Source organism: Macrotis lagotis, chromosome 2 (genome assembly GCF_037893015.1).
Source record: "Macrotis lagotis isolate mMagLag1 chromosome 2, bilby.v1.9.chrom.fasta, whole genome shotgun sequence".
Taxonomy (NCBI): Eukaryota; Metazoa; Chordata; class Mammalia; order Peramelemorphia; family Peramelidae; genus Macrotis; species Macrotis lagotis.
The window spans coordinates 223,860,824-223,871,154 of record NC_133659.1 but is presented as its reverse complement, the minus strand read 5'-3'; the positions used below and the strand labels follow the sequence as shown (position 1 = coordinate 223,871,154).

The 10,331-nt window shown below is 37.5% G+C and overlaps 1 long non-coding RNA gene across 1 annotated transcript; it reads right to left on the bottom strand.

Moving 5' to 3' along the window:
- Nucleotides 1-1,770: 1,770 nt before the first annotated feature.
- LOC141511461 (uncharacterized) lies at nt 1,771-7,661 on the bottom strand. The gene is made up of 3 exons (XR_012475339.1): nt 7,598-7,661; nt 2,899-3,027; nt 1,771-2,231 (listed from the first exon to the last, which is right to left on the bottom strand). It is a non-coding gene; the product is annotated as an uncharacterized LOC141511461 (long non-coding RNA).
- Nucleotides 7,662-10,331: the final 2,670 nt, after the last annotated feature.

The following is a 10,331-nucleotide window of genomic DNA, read 5'->3' as shown; positions in this document are numbered from 1 at the left end:
TTGGAGTCTCCCTTGTGAAAATTCAAGAGATTCCATGGTCTTGGGTTCATTGAGAGGAACTGAGATAGTAGAAGTAGCATGTTGGTGGTAGAGAAAGTTTCTGCATCAGAGAGGAAAATCACTGACAGAGAGACTGACCCAAGCCTTGCTGTCCAACTAGAGTTGTTTCTATGGTAAGAAATCCAATCTGAAATGGCAAATGTTTAATGAACAATTTGCAAATTGTTGCATATTCTGATGAAGTTAAATTTCAGCCTCCCAGTAGATTGTAACAGTAGTTACAAGTTGATAGTGAATGCTGTTTATATATCTTTGTGAGTCTTTTATGTGCAGTCTTTCTTGTGTTTGTAGGAATAAATTACCTGTCCTCTATCCAATTCATACTGTATGTTGAATACCTTTTTAGGTCCTAAGCTTGATCCATAAATAAACTCATTCCCAGTAGCACTGTAGTGGAGGATTTAATTAGCTGAACAGTGTGAGAAGAGGGAACCACACTCCTCTTATTAGAGACAGGTTCCTCAGGGACTTCCCTTAAATCTATTGCCTTTCCTCTGTTGATTATTTCCTATTTATTCTGTTTATAACTTGTTTGGACATAGTTGTTTACATGATGTCTATATTGTAGCTCCTCGAGGGTAGGGTCTGTCTTTTGATTTTCTTTTTTATTCCCACCAAGTTTTCACATACTAGGGGCTTAATAAATGTTTATTGGCTGTTTGAACCTAGTCCAAACTGCATACCTGGTTATAGAACATGAAAAAGAACACAATACCCTCTAGACACAGCATTAGTTCCTCTAGGTATCTCCAAGTATTCAAGAAAACTCAAGCAATAATATGTCCTGGCACTGGACCATTATAAAGACTGAACTGTTGTCATGATCACCCAGACATAACATTGATACATAAAATTTTCAGAACATTTTAAATATATATCACCATATCAATTACTCATAATCTTCAAGTTGTATGGAACAGAAAGCTTTCAAAATAGAAACCCAGCAGAGGAGACCAAAATTATGTGGGACCAAGATGAAGTTCATGTCATCTTTGTTGTTCTATCTGCTATTGTAGTTGTGCTGTTTGCTTTCAGTGAGCCTCCACAGGAGGCTTATCCACCTGTGTAGTAGTCCATAAAACATTAGCTATAAAAAAAATAATGAATGAGTGTCTTGTCCTCAAAATCATCATTTTTGCCAAGGTCCTGCTAATTGCTCAGATATTCACAAAAGAGGAGTGAGAGTATATCTTAGGTAACGAAGCAGGGATCTCCAAATTTCCCTTGCGAAACAGAATGTCTCTTTGTGGGATCATCCATCAAGATGGGTCATTCAGTCAATAAACATTTATTAAGAGATTGCTGTGTGCCAAATGGGCAGCTAGTTGGCACAGTGAATAGAATACTGGGTCTGAAGTCAGGAAGATTCATCTTTCTGAGCTCAAATCCAGCTTCAGAGACTTACAAGTTGTATGACCCTCTACAAGTTACTTAACACTGTTTGCTTCAGTTTCCCCATCTGTCAAATGACCTAGGGAAGGAAATGACAAGATACTTCATTATTTTTGCCAAGAAAACCCCAAATAGGAGTTGGGAAGAGTTAGACACAACTAAAAAATGATGGACTGTGCTAAGCATTGGGATATCAATAAAGACAAAAGACAATCCCGGCCCTTGAGGAGCTCACATTTTAATAGAGAACAGAACTTGCTGTTGAGAGGACTTCTTTATTAAGCACTCTCCCATCAAAAAGGAATGGAATGACATAATAATAGTAATGATGATGATGGTGGTGATGATGAAGATGATGAAGATGGTGATGAAACACAAAGTTCATGATCCCAAAGTAGTTACATAAAGGTTAATACTTCCTTGTCCAAAGGAATGGAGAGGTTTGACAGATAATCTCAGGGTACATGATAAACAGGTTATAAATTTACAGAAATTATTTTGAATCAAGAAATCTTCCTTCACAAAGTCATAGTAAAGGATGACAACAGGTATATGCCACTGGATCTGTCAATTGTAATTGAAGATGGTTTATTTCCAGATGGAACTCGTGAAGTGGCTGAGATCCAAGAGTGGAATCCAAAGGTGCTCCGTGGGCAATATCCACATGAACTCAACAAACAATATGTCGACAAATAAGCCTTGAACAAATGACTGAGTCATGCAGATTCATTTATAGAAACAGGGTTTTTTAATAGCAACTTGGAATGAAGTAACTGCCACTGAAAATGACAGAAAGGTTAGCCTTAAGGAGCCCAGATTTATTGATTGATGGAGATTTTGCAATGAAATGGTAGAAACTGTGCAATATATTATTGCAGATTGGAAAAAATAGCATCTTACTAGATACTTAGAAAGATATATCTATTTGGCTAAGATTATATATTATGAGTGTTCTGACTCTCCCAGAACCAGGCTTGTTACATTTCCCCACAGGCTTCTAGGGGGTCAGAATGTCTTGCTTCTCATTTTTTTTTTTACCACTATCAACTCTAGCTACTGTAGGCTGTTTCCTGCATCACCCCCCCATTCCCCTCCCATTGTTAGAAACCATTGACCACTTAACATTGGATAGAAAATCAAGTACTTTTTACAAATATTATTTCATTTGTGCATATATAAATAGCTTTTACAAAGAAGATATAGCTGGAACTAATATAAAATTTTCCCACAATTCCTTCAACTCATATTCTTCCCTTGACCTTCCATTGAATAACCAATAATAACTCCCAATCCAAGCCTCTGTGACTCATTGTTTAATTTTTATGCCTTAGAATGAGTATAAATAGCAATTGTTTTCTGTTCTGATCAGAAAGTCTGAGGGTCTTCCTCTCCCAAATTGTTACTTTTGTGATGACAAATTAGGTCAGCTTTTCTTTCAATTCTCACCTGGTCCTTAGTCATTGAATGGTGTTATCTCAGACACACTGAGACCTGGGAAAGATCAAAGTTACCCACTGCATCTTGGGCCATCACCAATCCTCTTGACTTTTGTCTTGCCATTGGACTTTGACAACTCTGGAAGAAAGAGTGTGTATGAAGATTTTGCACAGCTCTGCCTCGCTTAAATTCAATTCAAGATTTCATTCTCCTAATGTCACTGGTCCTTTTTGAGAATGAACAATGATCTTTAGGAGAGTAGTTCAAAACCTAAATTACTCCTTAGATAGCACTAATCCCACTAAGTCCATTCCTAGATACTATATGACCCCCAGATAAGTCCTCCTGCTAGTCTTGATGAAGAGGAGAAAGACTACTGGATTCTTTGGAAAGCCAGGAAAGAATTCCCCACATTGACTCTTGATTCAGAGTTATGGGGACAAAGTTTATTATATGGTTATTAAAGTAACAAGTAAAGAAGTTAATAAATTAAACAGTAATAAGGGCTAGATCTCTTGAAGAAATCTAGCAAAAATTAAAAGAGAGAGAGAGAGAATGAGTAAAGGCAGTTGCAGTTACAAGGGGCATCCAGGGAACTCAGCAAAGCAAAGAAGAAAAGGACAGTTAAGAGTGTTGTACTTGGGCTAAATCAATAGCAGCAGACATCAGGACGATAGGCATCATAGGAAAAGAGCAGCATAGAGAAATTAGGGACAATTCCAACATACTTACAACTGGATTGATAACAGCAGCAGCCACTAAGGGTAAAGGGAGTTACATATGATGTACATGCTGGGAAAGGGGTAAGGGAGGAATTAGAGGAAGGAATTGAAGTAAGTCTTGTTATCTCAGTGGATTTACATCAGTATCCCTTTTGGTAAGAATTTTGTAATGAATTTGGAGGTTGGTATTTATCCCCTTTCATTGAGATGATACTTGTTCTATGTTTTTATTTTATTTATCATTATTATTATTATTATTTTTACTTTTTGCAAGGCAAATGGGGTTAAGTGGCTTGCTCAAGGCCACACAGCTAGGTAATTATTATTAAGTGTCTGAGGCCGGATTTGAACTCAGGTACTCCTGACTTCAGAGCCAGTGCTCTATCCACTGCGCCACCTAGCTGCCCCTTGTTCTATGTTTTTAGAAGAAGACCATGACATCTGGGAGGTGATGCTATGACACACATGTGAATTGAATTTGAGTGAGGGGGTACTGTGCTAGGTCAACAGCCTTACTTTCTCCTCTGGAACCATCTGGGTCCAATGGCCAGATATGACTCAAGATTATTGCAGATGACCCTGGATGCAAGGCAATCAGGATTAAGTGACTTGCCCAAGGTCACACTACTAGTATCAGAGGCCGGATTTGAACTCCTGTCCTCCTGACTTCAGGGCTGGAGCTCTACCCCACTCTACCATCTAGTGTCAGCTTTGGCTTGCCAACTTCAAGTATCTTATGATACTTGAGTATCTTTGAATATCAAAATATACTAATTTTCCAACTTCAAATATATTTGAATATCAAAATATACTGAACAGGAGTGCCAATCTCCCCTTCTAATAAGACAACTTTCAGTATAAAGGCCATAGGCTGCCCAAAATTGGAGCTATTTAAATATGTGGCATAACATTTTTCTTTGTTCAATATTTCTTCTACTACAGACTGAAGTACCAAAGGTTACTCCTTGATCCTCAGGCTGTAGAACCCAGTCTCTGGAAAGTCGAGATATTAGAGTGCCCCCTGATGATCAGGGTACAGGACTCCACTTCTTTCACCCAGGAAAAGGAACAAACAAAAGGTCCAAGAACTGTGGCCTTATAACTCAGACCAATGACCTCCAAGGAGAGAAGACCATTGACTTTATACATGGTTTCTCAGCACACCCAAGAAATGAAGGTGATATAACAGACCTTTGTGAATGTTTCCATATTGATTTGAAGAGCCTCTATTCTAGCACAGGGTTAGTGAATCAAAACTAGTTACAGAATATTTATACATGCTCCATCATGTCTCCAAAATTCTTTCCTTACAAGTCATCATGATTCTCTCAGAAGCAAGTTCCCTAGCATACCTCTATATGGAGAAGAAACAAACTGAACTGTTTTTGTGTCAAACTATTATTTTGATCTTGCTCATCTACAATTAAAACTTAGCATCTTTTATTTTTCTGAGACAGCATCCATAAGCTTTAGCAGATTATCAGAGGAGTCCATTGACCTTCAAAAATAGCCTTTGCCATAAATAGCAGTCTGTTACAGAAAATATGGCAATACCTTACTTTCAGGACATACCTAATGACCATGGTGAGGGGTCTAGCTCGCCTCCCCAGGACATCCATTTTTGCTTAGTATGAAAAATACAGGCTAATGCCATCATTGTTTTCAACAAGATGAAAAGAACTGGAAATCTTATTTTCCAATAGTTGAGAAACAATGAGTGAAATACAGGGGGCTCTGAACATAGAATGGAATATCACTCCATTCTATGTTCAGAGCCCCCTGTATTTCACTCATTGTTTCTTGTTAAACATTAGGAACACAGAGGAAAATGAAAAGGTATTTAAGAAGCAGGAGAAGGGAGAATTCATGCTGATTATAGCTCTGTAAATAAAACCAGTAGCAGCAGCAGCAGCAGCAGTGACAAAATTCTTGCTCTTGTTTGATCTTGCTCATTTCCTGGACCCCTGGGTCTGTCCCCACAATGTGGCCTCTTTACCTTCTTTGGATCTAGTCTGTGCATCCACTGGGCTAGCCAGGGAAGAGTAGAAATCAGGGAGAGGAGAAGAAGGGGAGAGGAGGAGGACAGAAGAGGATTAGAGCTGGGACCAAGTACCCTTCGCCCCTTCTTGTTTTTCTTTTATAAATTAACAGATAACAAACCTCACAAATCTTTCAGATTTTTAACAAATAAAGTATTGGAACTGGAATAATTGCTATGGACAGAATGTTGTGCACAACCTTTCCATTGTAACATCAATCCATAAAAATGAAAATACCAGACCCATGTAATTAGCACTTTATAAATATTTATTGATTGATTGGATATTATCATTGAATAATCATAATCTCTACACTCTGTAGAATGAAAAGCTTTCAAGATATAGAATCATATAGAACCATATATCCTATAAAATATAGAGTATTTCTATATAACATATAAAATGGTATAATCTATATATCATATAGAAAAGTATATTACACATATATTATATAATATATAGAATAGTATAATCTATATGATATACAAATAATTTATTCTTTAAACTATATAGAATAACCAGTTATATTATAGACTAACAATATATAGAATATTATAATATAGATTTTATTCTATGTTAATACTATGCATTATTTTCTAGAACAATATTGCTATTATAATGTTATATTATTATTAATGATTTATTATGAATAATATTAATATTCTTATAATATATTAACATTTTATATATTATTCTATATTCTCTTTATATTTACATAGAAGAAATCAAAACCGGGCGGCTAGGTGGCATAGTGGATAAAGCACCGGCCTTGGAGTCAGGAGTACCTGGGTTCAAATCCGGTCTCAGACACTTAATAATTACCTAGCTGTGTGGCCTTGGGCAAGCCACTCAACCCCATTTGCCTTGCAAAAACCTAAAAAAAAAGAAAAAGAAAAAGAAATCAAAACCACGTGGAAAAGAATAAGGTACGTAATTTTATTGTCCTGTCTACTACTGAATTTGTCTCAGAGACTTTTAGAATGCCTATAGAAGATGAGCATACCTCACTCTCAATATTCATTTATACAAAGCATTCATTTCATCTACCTGTCTTACCTTCAGTAGTACACACAAAACCATTAACTATGAAAGGATAATGGGAAGATAAATTATTTTTCCTCCAGATCCCAACAAAAATGGTGGCAAGAACAGGTCTGCAGTAGCAGCAGCCAAATTGATATTCTCAAATCTAGTTGTGACCAGTCCCTTTAGCAGCTTTAGTGATTCCCTAATGCCTCTAAGAAAATATACAAGTTCTTCAATAAGACATTTAAAGTCCTTCACATTCTGTCTCCAGTTTGTCTTTCTCTATTGATTTCATATTACTCTTCCTCACGTAACCTATATTCCAAGCAGACTGTTCCACTTGTTATTCTTCTAACATTCCAGCTTGTTTCCATGCCAGTACACAGGCACTTTCTCTTGCTTCCCACTCTGGCCTTCTCTCCTGAAGAGCACTTGCTCTTCACTTTTACCTCCTGGAATTCCTAGCTCCTTCCAGGGCTTAACTCAATGGTCACCTTCCCAACCCTCCAGTTTGTGAATGCCTGGTAACATTTTTTTGAATCTTTTGAATTGACTTATCTATGTACATACTGTCACCCTGGTAGAATGTAAGCTCCTGGAAGATAGGAATTGTTTCATTTTTGTCTAGCCATACCATTTTTGTTTCCTTTTTACCATGTTAAGCACAGTGAATTAAGCTTAATAGGTAATATAATAAATACTTGTTGAATGAAGAAATGAAAATGAGTGTTTAGTTGGCATTCTCTTCACAATACTACTGCATGAAGTAAATGGTACAAGGATTTTTCTCCCCATTTTATAGGTGAGAAAGCAGGCTCAGGAGGTTAAGGAAATTGTCCAAAGTCATCTATCTAATTAAAAATTGGAACAGACTCAAATTTGGAACTTTTTGCTCTGTGTTCAATGCTGCCTATCTTATACCATGCATCTGGGAATTCTTCAAGACAAATCTGATGATTTCATGAGGATTTTATGGAGGGGATTCTTATTTAAGTACTTGGTTTAAATCCTCTCTGAAGTCTGTTCCAACATTCTGATTCTCTGATGCTAGGATACAGGACAAGTGATAGAACTGGAATCCCATGTCCCAATAATGGACGAAAGAATCAAAAAGAAATGTTGATTAAATATGCCTGCCTCACAGGACAAGATCCTACCATGTTAGGCAAATGGATGAGGAAAAGCGTCAAGACCACCTTCCTCTTCAATTCTGGCTTCAGAACTCAGGAGGTAACAGACAATTGAACAGTGAATACATCATGTACTACAGATGGACAATACTTTAGGAGATCAGATAGTGCCAAAGGGCAGAGGCCACTTCTAATATCCTTGACTCCACTCTGCAGTGTTGAAGCCTTATCCCCAGATCTCTGAGCATGAGACCTACTCCCTCCTTGGGCTGAAAGACCTTTCTGACATAGGATAGATTCTCATTCTCTTTCCTGCTGTTATTCTTGTCCTAGCAAAACTATAGAGCTATGGGTCCAGGACACTGCTATAGGAGCACCAGTCTTTGCCTTCTTTCCTATGAAAATTGAACAAAGGAGATCATATCTATTTGATTCCCCTACTTAGAGTCTTAGACAAGGATGAGGACTTGATATATTTCAAGAGAGGCTGATGTGAAATAATGATGTATGGAAAATGGTTTGCAAACTTTAGCATGTTCTATAATATCCATAAAGCCTTAAGCCTTACTCCAGTTCCTTACTAGGGCATAGGGTTTTCTAAGGCTGTACCAGAAGAACTTAAGCTCTGGCAAGTTTTACCAATATCAAATATTTTGCATGTGGTTCTGCCAATGAACTGAGCCAGATTTTCAAGAAGCAAAATATGGAGAATCTCATATAATTAAGTAATTTGGAAACTTGGGGGGGTGAATTCTTTGGCCATGGTAACCATGAAACACAGAAAAACAAGCCAGCTTTCATTCAGTCTTGTGGGGTCTCCTTTTGCATCTTTAGTGAAAATGGTCCAATGAGAGCAATGAAATGGAAATACTGGGCAGAAAGCAAATAATAAACTTTTCAAGTTAACTACAAGTCACCACCATGTGTAATGTTATGTTTTTCTAATATCCCTGGAAAACTCATTGTATTGTGTCTCTCTGTACCTCTCTAGGGCTGATAGAGACTATCTCACTATCCTGTATCTGATCAGAAATCTTCTCCATATCAGATACTCTGTATACATTAAATAATTCCCGTGCCTTATGTCAAAGTTATCATGCCCCAGATGTGGACCAGAACCATCTGACCCCCTGAGGTACACAAAAAAATGTTGAGATAGCAATATTACTCAATAATGAGCAAATTGTTCTTGGTTATTTCTGACACGATTCCCAAAACCACACTTGTGTGCAAAAAGCACCCTATCCAAGTTCTCTCCAGTCTCCCTGAACTCACCCTCCCTTTCTTGCTTCTCTCCTTAAAAGTTTTTCCCTCATTTTCAAAATTTTACTTGTTCTTGGAACTCAGTCCACTTGGAGAAGTGTAATAAACTCTTATCTGTCCCTTATAAGTGTAGGTCATTGTCTCTGTGAATTCAACATTTTGCCCAAACCTCAAACCATTTTCTTCATCTAAAGAAAAAGTTAGCATTTGGTAACCTAAATATGGAGGTAGCTGAGTGGTTCCATGGTCAGAAAAATCTGAGTTCAAATTTAGTCTCAGATCCTTAACTGTGTGACCCTGAGCAAATTACTTGGTCTGTTTGCTTTAATCCACTGGAGAAGGTAAAAGCAAAGCATTCCAGTATCTTTGCCAAGAAAATCCCATGGAAAGTGCTGGTGAAGTTGGGAGAATGGGCTTTGGGAGAGGGGGTTTACGTGGGTTCATTTTGGGCAAAGAAATCATCTGATTCTCTGGCTCAGGAGAGTAAAAAAAGTTTTAAGTTTTAATTCACAGGTTGCTGCTGAAGTTCATAGATTAGTACAGAAAGTTCACAGGTTACTACAAAAAACTCACGTATTAGGTAAAGAAAGTGAGTTTTTAAGAAGATAGGAAATTTAAGCAAAGAAGAAATAGCTCCAAGCTGGGCTGGGGAGAATTGCAAAAACAGTTAAGAAAGTGAAACAAGGTACATAGCTACAAGATGGTGGTTGGGCTTAGATCGATGTGCATCTGATGCAGGGAAAAGATGTAGAGAATTATGAATGTAGCAGAATGTAGCAGAAACAAAATTTGTAATCTCAAAGGCTGTGTGAAATCTTGTTAAATTGGGTGGAAGTCTCCCACTCTTGAGATGTAAATTGACTACCATTGTTTCAATGTTTAATGTAAAATTTGTACTGGATCTCCTCTAGAATCCTTTACCTAATCCTAGGTCCAGTAAAGGGGAAGGGAATTCACCTTTTGCCCTCTAGATAAGGGACAAAACCTAAAAATATGGATTGGATCTCTGACTTGTTGGCCCAGTAATTGACTGCTCTTTTGTCTCTGTCTCTCTCTTTACCTGCTATTTTCTTATGTGTTGTAACTTCTTTTAATAAATTTTTATTTTTTTCCCACCCTTGCTTTCCCGAGTCTGAATAATGATTCCTTATAGGCAGAACTGAACTCAAGTAGCCAGCAGCTACATAATGGCGAGCCAGCCAGAAGACATTTTCTGCCCAGACTGGGGAAACTAGATCAAACTCCATAGGTGAGAAGCACAC